The 18,225-nt window shown below is 41.1% G+C and overlaps 1 protein-coding gene across 11 annotated transcripts in view; it reads left to right on the top strand.

Moving 5' to 3' along the window:
• The first annotated feature begins 6,066 nt into the window (after nucleotides 1-6,066).
• The window catches only part of LOC112265216 (trafficking kinesin-binding protein 1), a 40,348-nt gene continuing 28,189 nt past the window's right edge, over nucleotides 6,067-18,225 (top strand). For 4 of the 11 annotated variants that reach the window (XM_024442329.2, XM_024442328.2, XM_024442333.2 and 1 more), the window contains exons 1-2: nucleotides 6,067-6,245; nucleotides 8,262-8,412. The gene's annotated coding sequence lies outside the window, so the exon portion shown is untranslated. Of the gene's footprint in view, nucleotides 6,246-8,261; nucleotides 8,413-16,296; nucleotides 16,536-18,225 lie in introns of those variants that run through there. The other 7 variants (XM_024442334.2, XM_024442331.2, XM_024442330.2 and 4 more) reach the window with 5 other exon arrangements.

Below are 18,225 nucleotides of genomic sequence, written 5' to 3'. Positions count from 1 at the left end.
ATTGTGGGAAGCTTGTGGAAGGCTACCCGGAACATTTGACCCAAGTTGAACAATTTAATGGCAATGCTACCAAATACTAATTGAGTGTATGTAAACTTCTGACCCACTGGAAATGTGATGAAAGAAATAAAAGCTTCTCTCTACTATTATTCTGACATTTCACATTCTTAAAATAAAGTGGTGATTCTAACTGACCTAAGACAGGGAATTTTTACTAGGATTAAATGTCAAGAATTGTGAAAAACTGAGTTTAAATGTATTTGGCTAAGGTGTATGTAAACTAACTTCAACTGTATATACACACGGAGTGTACAAAACCTTAAGGACACCTGCTCTTTCCATGACAGACTATCCAGGTGAAAGCTATGATCACTTGTTAAATCCACTTCAATCAGTGTTGATGAAGGTGAGGAGATAGGTTAAAGAAGGATTTTAAAGCCTTGAGACAATATAGATATGGATTAGGTGTGTGCCATTCAGAGGGTAAATGGGCAAGACAAAAAATCTAAGTGCCTTTGAACGGGGTGTGGTAGTAGGTGCCAGGTGCACTGGTCTGTGTCAAGAACTGCAATGCTGCTGGGTTTTTCACTGTAACTAACAGTTTCCCGTGTGTATCGAGAATAGTCCACCCACCCAAAGAACATCCAGTCCAACTTGAAACAAATGTGGGAAGCATTGGAGTCAACATGAGCCAGCATCCCTGTGGAACGCTTTCGAAACCTTGTAGAGGCCATGCCCGGGCGAATTGAGGCTGTTCTGAGGGCAAAAGGGGGTGTGCAACTCAATAACAGGAAAGTGTTCTCAATGTTTTGTACACACAGTGTGTATATGTATATATTATTATTCAAAATAAACTAAAGGTATTTCAAGACTGATAATCAAATTTTTTATCCATCAATTTATATTTAACATGTTTTTCCTGTACAAATATTTAATTTAACACATTTTGAAAGTCAATGCATTGCTTTGTACATGACTTTAGCCACTAGAGGTAGACAGTAGCCACACATCAAACACACAACACTACACATTCAAATACTGCTTTACCCCATATATCAGCACCACCGTGTGTGTGTGTGTGTCAGTGGACGCTGCTGATGGGAGTACGACTCATAATAATGGCTGGGAGGGAGTCGATGGAATGGTATCAAACGCGTGGTTTCCACATGGTTCATACCAATCCATTGACTCCATTCCAGCCATTACTATAAGGCGTCCTCCCCTCAGCAGCCTCCAATGGTGTGTGTGTGTGTGCATATGTGCTGTTCAGGGTCAGATGGATGCATTCCCAAAGGGGTTTGGTGGTTCTCTCTGGGGGTTAAAATAGCCAGCATTTACTGCTCCAACCCAGTGTTGGCATCTTAAGGAGTGTGGGAGAATCTAGATATAGAATGGGAGAGACATCAAGCCCATAAGAGTTCCTGCTGTTTTGGGAGGAGTGGTACAATTTCACAGCAAATTGGTCCTTTACTATTTTCTCACCATATACAGTACTGTGCAAAAGTTTTAGGCAGGTCAGGTGTGAAGAAAATGCTGTAAAGTAAGAATGCTTTCAAGAATAGACATAGATTATAATTATCAATTAACAAAATACAAAGTGAGTGAACAGAAGAAGAATATACATCAAATCAATATTTGGGGTGACCACCCTTTGCCTTCAAAACAGCATCCATTCTTCTAGGTACACTTGCACACAGTTTTTGAAGGAAGTCATCAGGTAGGTTGGACCAAACATCTTGGAGAACTAACCACAGTTCTTCTGTGGATTTAGACGGCCTCAGGTACTTCTCTCTCTTCATGTAATCCCAGACATACTTGATGATGTTGAGATCAGGGCTCTGTGGGGGCCATACTATCACTTCCAGGACTCCTTGTTGTTCTTTACGCTGAAGATACAGCGAAAATCATTAAGAACTATGTTTGGGGTCATTGTCATGCTGCAGAATACATTTGGGGCCAATCAGATGCCTCCCTGATGGTATTGCATGATGGATAGGTATCTGCCTTTACTTATCAGCATTGAGGAGACCATTAATTCTGACCAAACCCCCAACTCCATTTACAGAAATGCAGCTCCAAACTTGCAAGGAACCTCCACCATACTTCACTGTTGCCTGCAAAACACTCATTTGTGTACTGCTCTCCGGCGAACAAACTGCCTTCTGCTACAGCCAAATATTTCAAATTTTGTCTCATCAGTCCAGAGCACCTGCTGCCATTTTTATGCACCCCAGTTCCTGTGTATAGTTGAGTTTCTTGGCCTTGTGTCCAGGTGGAGGTTTTTTGGCCGCAAGTCATCCATGAAGGCCACTTCTGACCAGACTTCTCCGGACAGTAGATGGGTGTACCAGGGTCCCACTGTTTTCTGCCAATTCTGAGCTGATGGCACTGCTGGACATCTTCTGATTGCGAAGGGAAGTAAGCATGATGTGTCTTTCATCTGCTGCAGTAAGTTTCCATGGCCGACCACTGCGTCTACGGTCCTCAACGCTGGCTGTTTCTTTGTGCTTCTTCAAAAGAGCTTGGACAGCACATCTGGAAACCCCTGTCTGCCTTGACATTTCTGTCTGGGAGAGACCTTGCGGATGCAGTATACAGTGCCTTGCAAAAGTATTCACCCCCTTGACGTTTTTCCTATTTTGTTGCATTTCATGTCATGGACATACACAATAGTCCAAATTGGTGAAGTGAAAAAAATAACTTGTTTAAAAAAAACGTGAAAGTGGTGCGTGCATATGTATTCACCCCCTTTGTTATGAAGCCCCTAAATAAGGTCTGGTGCAACCAATTCCCTTCAGAAGTCACATATTTAGTTAAATAAAGTCCACCTGTGTGTAATCTAAGTGTCACATGATCTGTCACATGATCTCAGTATATACAGTTGAAGTTGGAAATTTACATACACTTAGGTTGGAGTCGTTAAAACTCGTTTTTCAACCACTCCACAAATTTCTTGTTAACAAACTATAATTTTGGCAAGTCGGTTAGGACATCTACTTTGTGCATGACAAGTAATTTTTCCAACAATTGTTTACAGACAGATTATTTCACTGTATCACAATTCCAGTGGGTCAGAAGTTTACATACAATAAGTTGACTGTGCCTTTAAACAGCTTGGAAAATTCCAGAAAATGATGTCATGGCTTTAGAAGCTTCTGATAGGATAATTGACATCATTTGAGTCAATTGGAGGAGTACATATGGATGTATTTCAAGGTCTACCTTCAAACTCTGTGCCTCTTTGCTTGACATTATGGGAAAATCAAAAGAAATCAGCCAAGACCTCAGAAAAAAAATTGCGGACCTCCACAAGTCTGGTTCATCCTTGGGAGCAATTTCCAAACGCCTGAAGGTACCACGTTCATCTGTACAAACAATAGTACGCAACTATAAAAACCATGGGACCACACAGCCGTCATACCGCTCAGGAAGGAGATACGTCCTGTCTCCTAGAGATGAACGTACTTCGGTGCGAAAAGTGCAAATCAATCCCAGAACAACATCAAAGGACCTTGTGAAGATGCTGGAGGAAACAGGTACAAAAGTATCTATATCCACAGTAAAACGAGTCCCAGATCGACATAACCTGAAAGGCCGCTCAGCAAGGAAGATGCCACTGCTCCAAAACCGCCATAAAAAAGCCAGACTACGGTTTGCAACTGCACATGGGGACAAAAATCTTACATTTTGCAGAAATGTCCTCTGGTCTGATGAAACAAAAATAGAATTGTTTGGCAATAATGATCATCGTTATGTTTAGAGGAAAAAGGGGGAGGCTTGCAAGCCGAAGAACACCATCCCAACCGTTAAGCACGGGTGTGGCATCATGTGATCATGCTGATCCTAACTGACCTAAGACAGGGAATTTTTGATAGGATCAAATGTCAGGAATTGTGAAAAACTGGGTTTACATGTATTTGGCTAAGGTGCATGTAAACTTCCGACTTCAACTGTATAAACCTGTTCTGAAAGGCCCCAGAGTCTGAAACACCACTAAGCAAGGGGCACCACAAGCAAGCGGCACTATGAAGACCAAGGAGCTCTCCAAACTGGTCAGGGACAAAGTTGAGAAGTACTGATAAGGGTTGGGTTATAAAAAACATCCGAAACTTTGAACATCTCACGGAGCACCATTAAATCCATTATTAAAAAATTGAACGAATATGGCACCAGAACAATCCTGCCAAGGGAGGGCCTCCCACCAAAACTCAGACCAGGCAAGGAAGGCATTAATCCGAGAGGCAACAAAGAGACCAAAGATAACGCTGAAGGAGCTGCAAAGCTCCACAGCGGAGATGGGAGTACCTGTCCATCAGACCACTTTAAGCCATACACTCCACAGAACTGGGCATTACGGAAGAGGCCATTGCTTAAAGAAAAAAAATAAGCAAACACGTTTGGGGTTTGCCAAAAGACATATGGGAGAGTCCCCAAACATATGGAAGGAGGTACTCTGATCAGATGAGACAAAAATGTTGCTTTTTGGCCATCAAGGAAAAAGCTATGTCTGGCATAAACCCAACACCTTACATCACCCCGAGAACACCACCCCCACAGTGAAGCATGGTGGTGGCAGCAGCATCATCATGTGGGGATATTTTCATCGGCAGGAACTGGGAAGCTGGTCAGAATTGATACGCTTATTGAGACATATCCCAAGAGACTTGCAGCTGTAATTGCTGCAAAAGGTGGCTCTACAAGGTATTGACTTTTTTTTTTTGGGGGAATAGTTATGCACGCTCAAGTTGTTTTTGTCTTATTTCTTGTTTGTTTCACAATAAAAAATATTTAGCATCTTCAAAGTGATAGGCATGTTGTGTAAATTAAATGATACAGACCCCCAAATAGTCTATTTCAATTCCAGGTTGTAAGGCAACAAAATAGGAAAAAATGCCAAGGGGGGTGAATACTACCTTGTGGCTGTGCTCAGTCTTGCCATGGTGTATGACTTTTGACAGTAAACTGTCTTCAGCAACCTCACCTTGTAAGCTGATCCTTACCCAGTTGTATTCCTCCTACACCCATGTTTCTGTTTCAGTTAATGATTGTGTTTCAACCTACATATTTAATTGATGATCATTAGCACCTGTGTGGTATAATCATACACCTGACTATATGCCTACACAATCCTGACTTTGTGCAAGTGTACCTACAAGAATTGATGCTGTTTTGAAGGCAAACAGTGGTCACACCAAATATGGATTTGATTTTGATTTTTCACTCACTTTGCATTTAGTTAATTTAATCTTTATTTAACTAGGCAAGTCAGTTAAGAACAAATTCTTATTTACAATGATGAGTGGGTTAAGTGCCTTGTTCAGGGGCAGAAGGACAGATTTTTACCTTGTCAGCTCAGGGATTCAATCTAGCAACCTTTCGGTTACTGGCCCGATGCTCTAACCACTAGGCTACCCTATAATCTATTAATGTCTATTTTTGAAAGCATTCTTACTTTACAGCATTTTTTCACACCTGCCTAAAACTTTTGCACAGTGCTGTATATTTTGCACCCTTGAATATTATTACATCCATCCAATTTTATTTTTCAAAAAAAAGTATGAATATAACCATAAATAATATCTAAGAAAGTCAATAAACAGCCTCAAAATGTAATATAGGAAGTAGGCCAAGCTTATTAATAATTTCCATGCTTCTAAACTGCTTCCTTTAACCTACTAGATGAATGCCGGATATGCCAGATATAGTATCATCAAAATGATCCATGGAGCAGCAGGACATGACTAAAATACATTTCATGTGACCGCTGGTTTGGCTGCCTCTAATTTGAACATGGCTGGGCTGCAAACTGCAGGGAAGTTACTTTTATGATGTACCCAGGGAACTTCCACTGGATTTTTTTTAGGTGGTTTTCTATAATAATGTTTTGTCTGTTGAAATCAAACAACAAGGTATGTGTGTACATCTTATACTTACATGTTAGACACATTCTGAACACATTGACATTTGTAATACATACAATTTCACTAAATCGTTTTCATATTTGCGCATGAATGTGAGATTGTTGAGGTGTTCATCATGTCTGTTACTGTTCCTGGGGGCCACTGCTTCAAAGTATTCTAGCTAAGCAAGGAGGTTGCCCGTGAAACTACATGTTCCATAATGCTTCGCTTCCAAGATGACCAAATACAGACGGACCCAGCGCTTTGAAAGCCCGAAGTCCGGAGGTAAAGTTCCTGTCAAGTTTGCCTACAATGACCTTGAAGAACTTGGATAAAAGCAAATGCGTAAGTCTCTATAAACTTGTCACAGTATTATCTGTTGATGGTTGCATTTAGGTAATTATCTTCTAAACAAAGCAATGTGTGACCAACTTGATGAAGCGAAGTTTCCATAGGCTCGCTCACATAGGGTGGTATCCCTGCCCTCTTGTTGTCGGTGGAAATGCAAAACGCCTGTGCTCTTTGAAAATGTTCTCAAAAGAAACACTTATTTATCTCAGAAGTAGGTCACATTAATTCATTGTACACGACTGTCACCCTTTTCAGTTGCAGCATAGTGAATTAATTATCAGCAGAAAAGATGAAGAGAGATGTAACGTTAGCTAGTCAACTGGAAAATTGGCTGAGGCAAATCGGATCGTATCACGACAACATTATCTAATCTTTGTTAGGCCTAATTGACAAATGAATCGCACCCATCAGGTTGCCGACAATTCAAGTCGATAATTAACATTTCCTTTTTACCCCAAACATGTCAATCTTTAGTTTACATGCAATTGATTCATAGTGGACGACAAATCACAACGGGATATAGGAAGACGGCAGATAAATATTGAATAGGATAGTCTACAAACAGGACTTGCCATGTTTCTGTTTGCAACATTGTTTCTGTTTGCGACACCATTTTTGCAACGTTTTGCAATGTTTCAAACACAGTAAAGTTTGTCTTTGAAAATCCCCTACCGGTATAACTGTGGTAGGCTATAATTTTATGACTAACTGTCAATGTGTTCTGTAGTGGTGTTTCCGTACCAGTCCTCTGTCAATGTGGTAATGTGGCCATGTTTTGAAAACATTGATCAAAATAGGTGTATAAGGCCCTATTCTGTCATCTACTGCATATTGATAGTGTTAAACAACTGATGTTAGTCCTTGGAACTATCCAACACACCCTTGACACTGACTATACCAACCCTACATATTGATGGGTGTTTGCAATATACTGTAGCACCTCGATACAATCAAGCGAGTTGCTGCATGTCAGATCCAGTCACCTCACTCTTTGAACGTCATAATCACTTTAGCCTAGGCTGTCTTGACTGCATCCTGTTGTATTAGCTCGGGACACAACAGGAGGTGGCGCTATCACCATTTTTTTGATGACTAAATAGAAATGCCCTTATATGGCAGCCCTTATTACTCAGAGCTCTAACTTAGAACATGCCTTTTTTAAAAGTTGTGATACTTTTCCATAAATAGCCTAACAGTTCATGACCAGCCAACTGGTTTAGAGTCTATGACAAATAATGACGCCTCTGTAATCACAGATCTATGATGTATTCATGCGTTTCATATTCAGTGCATTCCTTTATTGCCCATTGTCTGGTGTTGCCCTACCATATGCCATCAGCATGTAGCCGAAGTGTCCTAGTTTTCCGGTTAGTTTAATTGTCAAACTACAATGGACAATTATTTCTAAAACCTATAAGCCAGATTTAGAGAGCATTTTGGAACCAAACAACATGAGCTAGGTTTATCTTGGTTGGTTGCACGTCACTGGTTTCATTATGACCATATTTGAGCATTATTGTTTGTTAATCAGTCATCTTCTACTTTAGAAAAACAGATTCATTATAATAGCTGTAGGTAATAGATTTTGAACTGTAGCGTAATATAGTAGTGCATGAGTAAGGCATTTGATTTGGCTCGTGTACAGCCTTGTGTAAAGCAGAAAGTGAGATGTCTGATTTGACTGATGCAAATGAATGGCTCTAATCAGAGCACCAGACTGAGGCAGATAGTATGACAGAGAGAGAGAGAGGGGAGAGAGAATTCCTTGCCTGCAGCTGCAATATGACAGGGTGTACAAGTGCTGACTCACAGACTGTCTTTCATTCTCTCACACACACACACACACACACACACACACACACACACACACACACACACACACACACACACACACACACTTTGTCATACACACCCTCTCTTTCTGTCCCTCCCCAACTCTCCATTATAACCCCACCTCTTCCTGCCTTCCCTCCCTCCCTCACTCTCTCTCTCTCTCTCTCTCTCTCTAAGGTAGCTGACAAGAGAAGCAGCAGCTGTAGAGGCCATTGGATTTGACTCGGGCTCACTCACTCTCAAGGAGAGACTGTCCTACCAACAGTACCTGCAACCAATTAATGCAAGGATACTCCTAGCAGCACAGGAAGAACTGTCATTTACAACAGTAAGTGATATACTGAGTTAGTCAATAAATCAAATAACCTAATGTTATTTGCATTATTAGCATACCGTCTCTGTGTCTATGCTGCTGTAGTTAGCCTCTGACTCGGTTTGCGTTCATTATCCCTTATTTGTTGTTATTTTGAAGATCATAGAGGCTGAGGTTCACTTCATAGCTGATGTATTGTGTTGTCATGTGTGTATTGTTGGCCTTAGTTAGGTTGTGTAAGAGCCAGTCAAAAGGCCTTCAGAAGGACTATAGGCCTGTTGAACCACAGGTTGATTTGGTTGTAGGCCTGTTGAACCACAGTACTTGCAAGATGGGGTTAACATATACCAAGATACGGTATTTCACAAACTGATGCTGTGGTTGTACTTTATCAACTGTTTAACTGTTATTATGATGGTATGGTTTATCTATCCTAAGGTTGTGGCTGTGTTATTATAATGGCATGAGTCTGCTAATGTTGTGGTATGTTATTATAATGGCATGAGTTGGGTAATGTTGTGGCTATGTTATTATAATGGCATGAGTCTGCTAATGTTGTGGCTATGTTATTATAATGGCATGAGGCTGCTAATTTTGTGGCTATGTTATTATAATGGCATGAGTTGGGTAATGTTGTGTCCATACCACCTGCCACCTGTTCTCTTGACTAGGGAGGCCTATATGGAAAATATGAAATATATAGAAGTATAGGGAAATATGTATCTGGTGTGTGAGAGGGCGCAGACCAAATGTGTGCATGATAAAGGATACAGTGCGTGCATTGGCGTTCCCAACTACCCAAACCATCAGCGTACTCTCTTCAAATACAACCATGTGTCTAAAATAGCAACTCTCTGTCTGTTAGCATATTAGAGTTAGAATGCCACTCTGCTAAGCTGGAATGGTCCTATTTGTCTTCTTAATGCCGAGTTGTGAATGACATTACATTGATGAGAATTACCACTTGACAGACAAAATGATGACAGTGTGCGACTCTCAATCCTTCAACCTCTCATTCACTTGTAGTTTTTGTTCACAGACTCTTGTCTCTAGCTACAGAGTGTGTCATATTTGTCATAGACTCTAAACCAGTTGGCTGGTCATGAACTGTTAGGCAGAGTGTGCTTTTGTTGCAGCCCAACACTGATGTCAACTAATTCAACTGATCAAGGTCTTTATGAGTAGTAGATTGGTCCGGTCACATCAGCGGGTATGTTAGAGCTGGGCTGGAACAAAAAGCCTGCACACCCTTTAGTGTATTAGCTCTGTAGGAGCAGGGCTAGTGACCTCTGGTCCACACAGAGAATCAGCTGAGAGTGTGTTGGTATTTAGGTTTAGGCATTTAAGGCCACTTTCTATTCACACCATAGTTGGAGTCCAGATATAGCTGCTCCAGTTGTCTGGGTGACTAGTGGGTTGTAAAAATAACCGGTCTCTGTCCAAGTAAAGGTTCTCCTGATACACTGCTGTTGTCTCTCTCTTTCTCTCTCTCTCTCTCTCTCCTTCTGTCTCTCTTTTTGTGGCTCTGTGTCCTCTCACTCTGTCTCTCTGTCTCTCACCCCCCCCTCTTTCTTTGTCCACTTTCCCATGCCCTATACCTGCCTCTGTATCATAGCTGTATTCATTAGCTTGGAACAAATCTTCTGGATAGAGGTCATTTTAAAGATACATGCTGGTGTCTGTGTAATATATCTCTCTAGCTTTCTTACTATTTCTCTCTCTCTCTCTCTCATCCACTCATCCTGTTATGTCTTTCTCTCAGACTATACCAAGTGTTTCCTCATTTGCTTTGTGGAACGTTATCTCTCACCTCACATCCTGCCTTTTGTCATGACTCATGACAGGCTTGGTGATTTGCATTTTGCCTTGGTTTGTACCTGATCGAGGCCCTGCTCCTATGATCATGTCAATAGTACCTGTGGCTTCATCTCTGTAGATCGAGGCTTCAACGTTTGTCCAGACTTTGGTTTCGTCTGTACCATCCATATGATCTAAAAGAGACAAACAGGCATAACAACAGATGGCATATAGACATCACAAGTCATTTTCAAAGTATCCAAATAGTGCGTATTGTTAGATAGGCAGAATTATGAGGATAACTGAAATGTCACAGTGGAAATGCACAAACAATGATCTTCAAATGCTTTTTCCCTACTCCTTTCCCTCTCTATTCCCGTACCAGAATTAACACAATATACGTTTAAGAGACGCCACACCTTTATCAGTGAGGTGGTTGATAGACTGGGTCTTTATGGGAAATAGTACAATGATGAAGTTAATGGTTAACCGAACAGTGCTCCCAGTTTGAGTTAATGGAGATTGCAGTGTTTGGTGTAGAGGTCGACCGATTATGATTTTTCAACTCCATTACCGATTTATTGGAGGACCAAAAAAAGCAGATACCCGATTAATCAGCCTATTTCATATTTTTTATTTATTTTATATATATATATATATATATATATATATATTTGTAATAATGACAATTACTACAACAAAAGAATGAACACTTTTTTATTTTAACTTAATATAAAACATAAATAAAATCAATTTAGACTCAATTAAATAATGAAACAACATGTTCAATTTGGTTTAAATAATGCAAAAACACAGTGGTGGAGAAGAAAGTAAAAGTGCAATATGTGCCATGAGAACAAAGGAAAGCTGGTGGTTCCTTTTAACATGAGTCTTCAATATTCCCAGTTAAGAAGTTTTAGGTTGTAGTTATTATTGGAATTATAGGACTATTTCTCTCTATACTATTTGTATTTCATATACCTTTTTGACTATTGATGTTCTTATAGGCACTAGTATTGCCGATCTAATCTCTGGAGTTGATAGGCTTGAAGTCATAAACAGCGCTGTGCTTCAATCATTGTGAAGAGCTGCTGGCAAACGCAGGAACGTGCTGTTTGAATGAATGCTTACAAGCCTGCTGCTGCCTACCACCGCTCTGTCAGACTGCTCTATCAAGCATCAAATCATAGACTTAATTATAATATAATAAACACACAGAAATACGAGCCTTAGGTCATTAATATGGTCAAATCTAAAACAAAACGTTTATTCTTTCAGTGAAATACAGAACTGTTCCGTATTTTATGGAACGGGTGGCAACCCTAAGTCTAAATATTGCTGTTACATTCCACAACCTTCAATATTATGTCATAATTATGTAAAATTCTGGCAATTTAGTTAGTCTTTGTTAGGAAGAAATGGTCACAGTTCGCAACGAGCCAGGCGGCCTAAACTGCTGTATATACCCCGACTCTGCTTGCACTGAATGCAAGAGAAGGGACACAATTTCCCTAGTTAATATTGCCCGCTAATATGAATTTATTTTATCTAAATATGCAGATTTCAAATATATACTTGTGTATTGAATGTAAGAAAGGCATTGATGTTTATGGTTAGGTACATTGGTGCAACGATTGTGCTTTTTTCGCAAATGTGCTTTTGTTAAATCATCACCCGTTTGGTGAAGTTGAAGTAGGCTGTGATTCGATGATACATTAACAGGCACTGCATTGATTATATGCAAAGCAGGACAAGCTAGTTAAACCTGTTAAGCCTCCCCCCTACTTTTTCGGAAATTTTGTTAAAAATCGCGCAACATTTTGGCGTCCTGCTACTCAGGCCAGGAATATAGTATATGCATATGATTAGTATGTGTGTATAGAAAACACTCAGACGTTTCCAAAACTGTTTAAATCACGGCTGTGACTATAACAGAACGTCTGTTTCATCGAAAAGCGCAGGAAAATCTGATCACTGGAGATGGGAAAAAATATCCATGCGCCACTTCAACCCATTGTTAAAGGTGAACCGTATTAAATGAGGCCGAGCTTGCAGTACCTACAGCTTCCACAGGATGTATAGAGTCTCCTCATTTGATTCTGATTTGATTCTTGGTAGAACCGACCAAAGGGAACCGATTCCCTCCGACCACCAACCTGAGGCATTGTCTCTGTGTTTTTCCGGACATTTTTCCACACGACCAACTATCGAATTTACATCGCCTCCTGATGATTTTTATAGCTTATTAACGTGTAGTTATACCTAAAGTTGCATTAGAAAGGTATTTCAAGTGTTTTGTGAAAGTTTATCGTCGAATTTTTAACTTTTAAAAAATGACGTTACGTTATGAAACGCTATTTTTTTCCGTTTATCACACAGTCTTCATAGATCGATATCTAGGCTATATATGGACCGATTTAATCCAAAAAAGACCCAGTATTGATTATGGGACATCAAGGTGTGCCAAGAAAGAAGATGGTCAAAGGTAATTAATGTTTTATATTTTATTGTGCGGTTTGTGTAGCGCCGACTATGCTAATTCTTTTGTTTACATCCCCTACGGGTCTTTTGGGGTGTTGCATGCTATCAGATAATAGCTTCTCATGCTTTCGCCGAAAAGCATTTAAAAAATCTGACTCGGTGGCTAGATTCACAATGACTGTAGCTTTATTTCAATACCAAGCATGTGTATTTTAATGAACGTTTGCGTTTTAACTAATACTATTAGCGTGTAGCGTAGCGCATTTGCATTTCCAGAGCTCTAGGTGGGACGTCTGCGTCTCAAGTAGGCTCAAGAGGTTTTAAACTAGTAATATCATCAACCATGTGTAGTTAACTAGTGTTTATGTTAAGATTGATAGTTTTTTATAAGTTTAAAGCTTGCCAGCAACTTACCTTGGCTCCTTGCTGCACTCGCGTAACAGGTGGTCAGCCTGCCACGCAGTCTCCTCGTGGATTGCAATGTAATCGGCCATAATCAGCGTCCAAAAATCCTGATTACCTATTGTTATGAACTTGAAATCGGGCCTAATTAATCGGCCGTGCAGATTTTTAATCGGTCGACCTCTAGTTTGGGGGGACGTTGCTTTATAGGAGTGAGAGCTAAGCGTCTGTTAGAAGACCTATGTAGACAGGGTGTGATAGATGGGGTGTCATCTGTTGGATGGGATGGTGTGTGTCAGTTTGTCTTCAAAAAAGAGAATGTGTTAAAATTTTTTAGTTATTTAGCAGACGCTCTCATCCAGAGCGACTTATAGTTGTGAGTGCATACTTTTTCATACTTGTTCCTACCGGTCCCCCGTGGGAATCGAACCCACAACCCTGGCGTTGCAAACGCCACAAGCTACCAACTGAACCACACATTAATTGAGAATCTTTGCACAAAATGACAGCAATTTTTTTTCCATTTGCAATTTCTATTTTTCTTGTTTATTTTGTACTTGTTTTTGGTGTATGAATGTATTTTGATATGTCACGGCAGTCTGTTTACAGGGGCGTTGACTTTGTCAGCGGATTTAATCTGGTTAAAGAGAAATTTAGAACATATATCACGTTCCTTGTCCTCTGAGAAGCTTGAATTTGTTTTTTTTTGTATTGGAATCAGAAAACTTTGTTTACTTTAAAGGTAGGCTCAGCGATATGATGTCGATGCAGAAAGTAAACAGCACAGTGGGCCAATTTCCGCAACAACTGAGAGCGTTGAAGTGTGAGGCTGTTTTGGTGCCCCGTCTACCACGCTTTAACAGCATGATGCGAACCCGTGCAGATACTGTGTGAGAGCGAAGTCTTGCATCTCACTTATCTCAATATCTGCGGTGCTGCTCGTGGCGACGTCATTTCGCCGAGTCCACCTTTTTAAATTGAGATATAATTTAGTTGTAATTGCCTTGTGACTTGATGAATCAGGTTTGTAGTGAAGGCAGTTCAGCCATGGTAAGTGTGCAGAAGGTTTCGTAGGCAATGTTTATTTTGGGGAGTGAACACTGTGTCTAGATAGTCAACTGATTCAACACAGCAGCTTAGCCACTGTCTCATGGTCAGAGAGAAGGTCATCTCATCAGTTCAGCTGTTTGAAATGTCTCTGCATACTCCTCACCCGCCTCAACCCATGTTGTCTGGCTGCTTGGCTCCAGAGATGTGTATAGTATTTACTTACTTACTCAGGCCTGTTAATCCTTCTGGATCATAGGCCCTCAACTATTTTAATAGTTAATTTTCTGCTTTTTATTAGTATAGTGTGTTGACTAATTATTGTCTTTTCTCAGAGGTTTGGTGGGTTTTTGGTGTCTTTCCCCCAATTTTAGTTTGAAGGCCTACCTAGTAGGAACTAATGTTACCTGTTCTATTTTGGGGGGCACCTCTATTGCCATGTCTACACTTGACACTTACATGCGTTTTCTGCTATCAGAATACGGAGATCGTATTAAAAATTACGGGTCTAGACGCATAAAAGTCGCACTGTGGTCTGGGATGCATTGTGGGCGGGTTTCTCCTCAGTCTGGATGCAATCAGGCTACCTAAAGCGTACACAGTGGGTGATGTCATCAGCACTCCGCCCATAAGTCTCCAGAAAACGTGTGTTTTGGTACTGAGAGGCACCTTTTCATTATAACGCTGGAGGAAATACGTTCCTAGTGTGTGAGGAGCATGTTCACTGGCCTCAAATGCTAGCCGGTTAGTTAATAGTTAGAAAAACAAATTTTCCTTTGGCTAAACTTATGCTCTCCTGTTTGCAATCCCTTTAGTTTTGCTAGTTGTTGTGTTATCATATTTAGCCTATTCTACCATTTGCAGAATGCAGTCTGGCATTTTAATATAGTGCGGGAAAAGGGAATCCGGACACAATGTGGACATGGTGGACACATTTTAGTGTAGATGCATGATGTGTTCAGAATTCCATGATCAGAACTCCATAGTCCGAATACAAAAACTGCAATAACTGTCAAGTCTAGACATGGCCATACGGGAGCATCACTCCAAAATGAGGCCACTATAATTAGCCTGAACCACAATCATTAGAAAGGCTCTAATCTCGTCACCCAGAACTACATTTCATGTGCATGCTGGCCGTTCAGCCTATCAGGAGAGACTATATACGCTACTATCTCATGGCAGTGTTAAATAATGAAATGGTGGGTATCGTTCAAGCACTAGTTTATCCACCTACCTATCAATCTGATCTCATTATCCCATAGTGCCCTCCCTGGCCACCACAGTAATGGACTGTGTGGCACTGCTTGATGTAAATCAGGCCAGTTATGGGGTCAGTTACACCCTCAGTGAAAGAACGTTGAAGTTCTTGGATGGAAGCCCTGTCTGGGTTCAGAAAACAAGTTTCATCACTCATGCATTGTATATTAGCTTGTGTGGGGGGGGATCTGGCTTAGATTTACTAAAGCGATCTCAGAGGTGTACTTTCCTCTTGTTGTTATGTGGAAGTCTTAAATGGTTTGACTTTGATTGTTCTAGCTTTTCCTGTTCCCTCTGGGGGGAAAAGGTGCAGATTTCGCTCTAGTGCAAAAGGTCTTGTAAATCTTGCCCCATTTTAGTACAGAACCTTTCTCTGGTTTGTGTAAAAGCCTCTACCTTGAAGTTGAATAATTACATACTTACCATTTGAATAAATCCCTACTGGCAGAGGCATCAGTTGGGCTTTGTCACATGACTGAACTGTTGCCCGGGTGACCATGGGTCCAGAGTCCTTGGCCCTCTCAGCCAATTAGAGGCGAGATTTGCATTTGACAAGCTTCTCCCTCTCAGCCGTTTTGCAAATTCTGATTTGTTATTCAATCTGGTGGTGACAGGCTAAACCCATTCATCCCTTTCTTTCCTCTTTCCTAAGTACCCTTTTCTCAAGGGCCCCTCTCCTCCCTCCTGTGCCCTCTCTCGCCGTCTCAGTTTGCGCCCTCTTTCCTACCCCTTCCCTTCCCACTTTCCTAAGTACTGTACCCTGCAAGTGTCCCTCCTCCCTCTTCAACCGTCACTATCTGTCTATTTTCTACCCCCTCCCTCCCACCCACCCTCCCTCGCTTCGTTCTGTAACACCCTCGTCTGCCCTTCCTTCCTCTCTCGTTCGTGTGTGACTCCACACACGTACACACCCCTTCTGAATGGCCAAAGAGCACCAAAGACGGGCTCTTCCAACCGGCCTCTACGAGTTCAACGCGAGTCCTCTGGAAGGTCAGTCGGACTCAGAAGGACATCCATTATTAGAGTCAGAGAGTTACACTTTTATACGTGACTTATTGAAGTTCCCTCGGAAAAGTCTCCTTATTATTCCTTCACCTTTGGCGCTGCTCATCTTGGATGAACGGTCCTATGCAACTGTAACACTTTTTAAGGTAACGTTTTAACTTCTCATTTACGTTAGGAAAGCCATTTGCGATCCTTGACATTCAGATTGAAGTAACTTTCCCTGTTTGAGTTAAACCACGTAGCATACTGCTGTGCATATTGCTGTTCATTCCACATTTCTCAAGAGTAACTTGTGTAGGCTACACACAAACAATAGCCTGTGTGTTTGATTATATCCTTATGGATATACTGTACTGAACACATCCTCAGGGATCAGACGTTTTTGGCTTTGCCCTTAGTGGCCCAGTCTTCCGCATCCCACTGTGTGTTTGTCTAGGGAACTGGACAATTGTTTTCTCACAGTTCCTGTAGATTCTCTGGACTGTTAATTTGCTGGCAGACCTCGGAACGAGGACCTAGTGGAGCCCAGGGTTGTACAGTGGGCACACTGGGCAGCGTAAGAGGGTCTTTCCCTTGGCATTCTGCCTGGCCCAATGACAACCACACAGAGAAAGAGACGGGGAGATGGCCAATAACCATACTCGCTGGTGACCTCCTCTAAATGGGATGCAAGGCTGCGATTGGCCGGGTAGTTAATAGACCCACAATACAATGCCTGCCAACTTGGCCTTGGCAGCATGTAAATATGACAGATAAAGGTATGACATGTCTTTTGTGTGTGTGTGTGTGTGTGTGTGTGTGTGTGTGTGTACGCACGGATGGGCATGCTCCATTTGTTTTGTGTGTGAGACTGTGTGCTGCAGGTTAGTTGAGTGCCAATTGATTCCCCTCTATTTTTTAATTTGTCATTTAAGAAGTGGGAATAAGACATTTTATAATTGTATAATAACATGATATTTTGGATTGCATCCATGCACCCTTATTTAGCATCCTAGTGAAAACACAAGTACTACTTATCATTCTTGTCAATCGACACAACATGCTACAGGACTACCAGACATTAATCACCATGGTGGTGGGTTGGATACAGTAAAAGCCAGACCTAGAGTATGTATACGACCCTGCTGTATGTATACGACCCTGCTGTATGTATACGACCCTGCTGTATGTATACGACCCTGCTGCTCCCTCTGACAGCTGTACGCGGAGGGAGTGGATGGATGGATTTGGCAGGAGTGACCAGCGCAATACACTCAGTTAATTAAGGAGGTTGGAGAGGGGGAGGAAGGAGGAGGAGAGTGTCATTCTCATCTGTCTCTTGAGTGGGTGTGTGGCGAGCTGCACACAGCTGAGTTAATATATATATTTTTTAAATGTAACCTTTATTTAACTAGGCAAGTCAGTTAATAACAAATTCTTATTTTCAATGACGGCCTAGGAACAGTGGTTTAACTGCCTTGTTCAGGGGAACGACAGATTTGTACCTTGTCAGCTCAGGGATTCGATCTTGCAACCTTTCGGTTACTAGTCCAACGCTGTAACCACTAAATCAAATCAAATTTTATTTGTCACATACACATGGTTAGCAGATGTTAATGCGAGTGTAGCGAAATGCTTGTGCTTCTAGTTCCGACAATGCAGTAATAACCAACAAGTAATCAAACTAACAATTCCAAAACTACTGTCTTATACACAGTGTAAGGGGATAAAGAATATGTACATAAGGATATATGAATGAGTGATGGTACAGAGCAGCATAGGCAAGATATAGTAGATGGTATCGAGTACAGTATATACATATGAGATGAGTATGTAAACAAAGTGGCATAGTTAAAG

The sequence above is a fragment of the Oncorhynchus tshawytscha genome, linkage group LG02 (assembly GCF_018296145.1).
Source record: "Oncorhynchus tshawytscha isolate Ot180627B linkage group LG02, Otsh_v2.0, whole genome shotgun sequence".
Taxonomy (NCBI): domain Eukaryota; kingdom Metazoa; phylum Chordata; class Actinopteri; order Salmoniformes; family Salmonidae; genus Oncorhynchus; species Oncorhynchus tshawytscha.
Note: the sequence above shows the minus strand (reverse complement) of the source record. Positions and strands in the feature narration are given on the sequence as shown.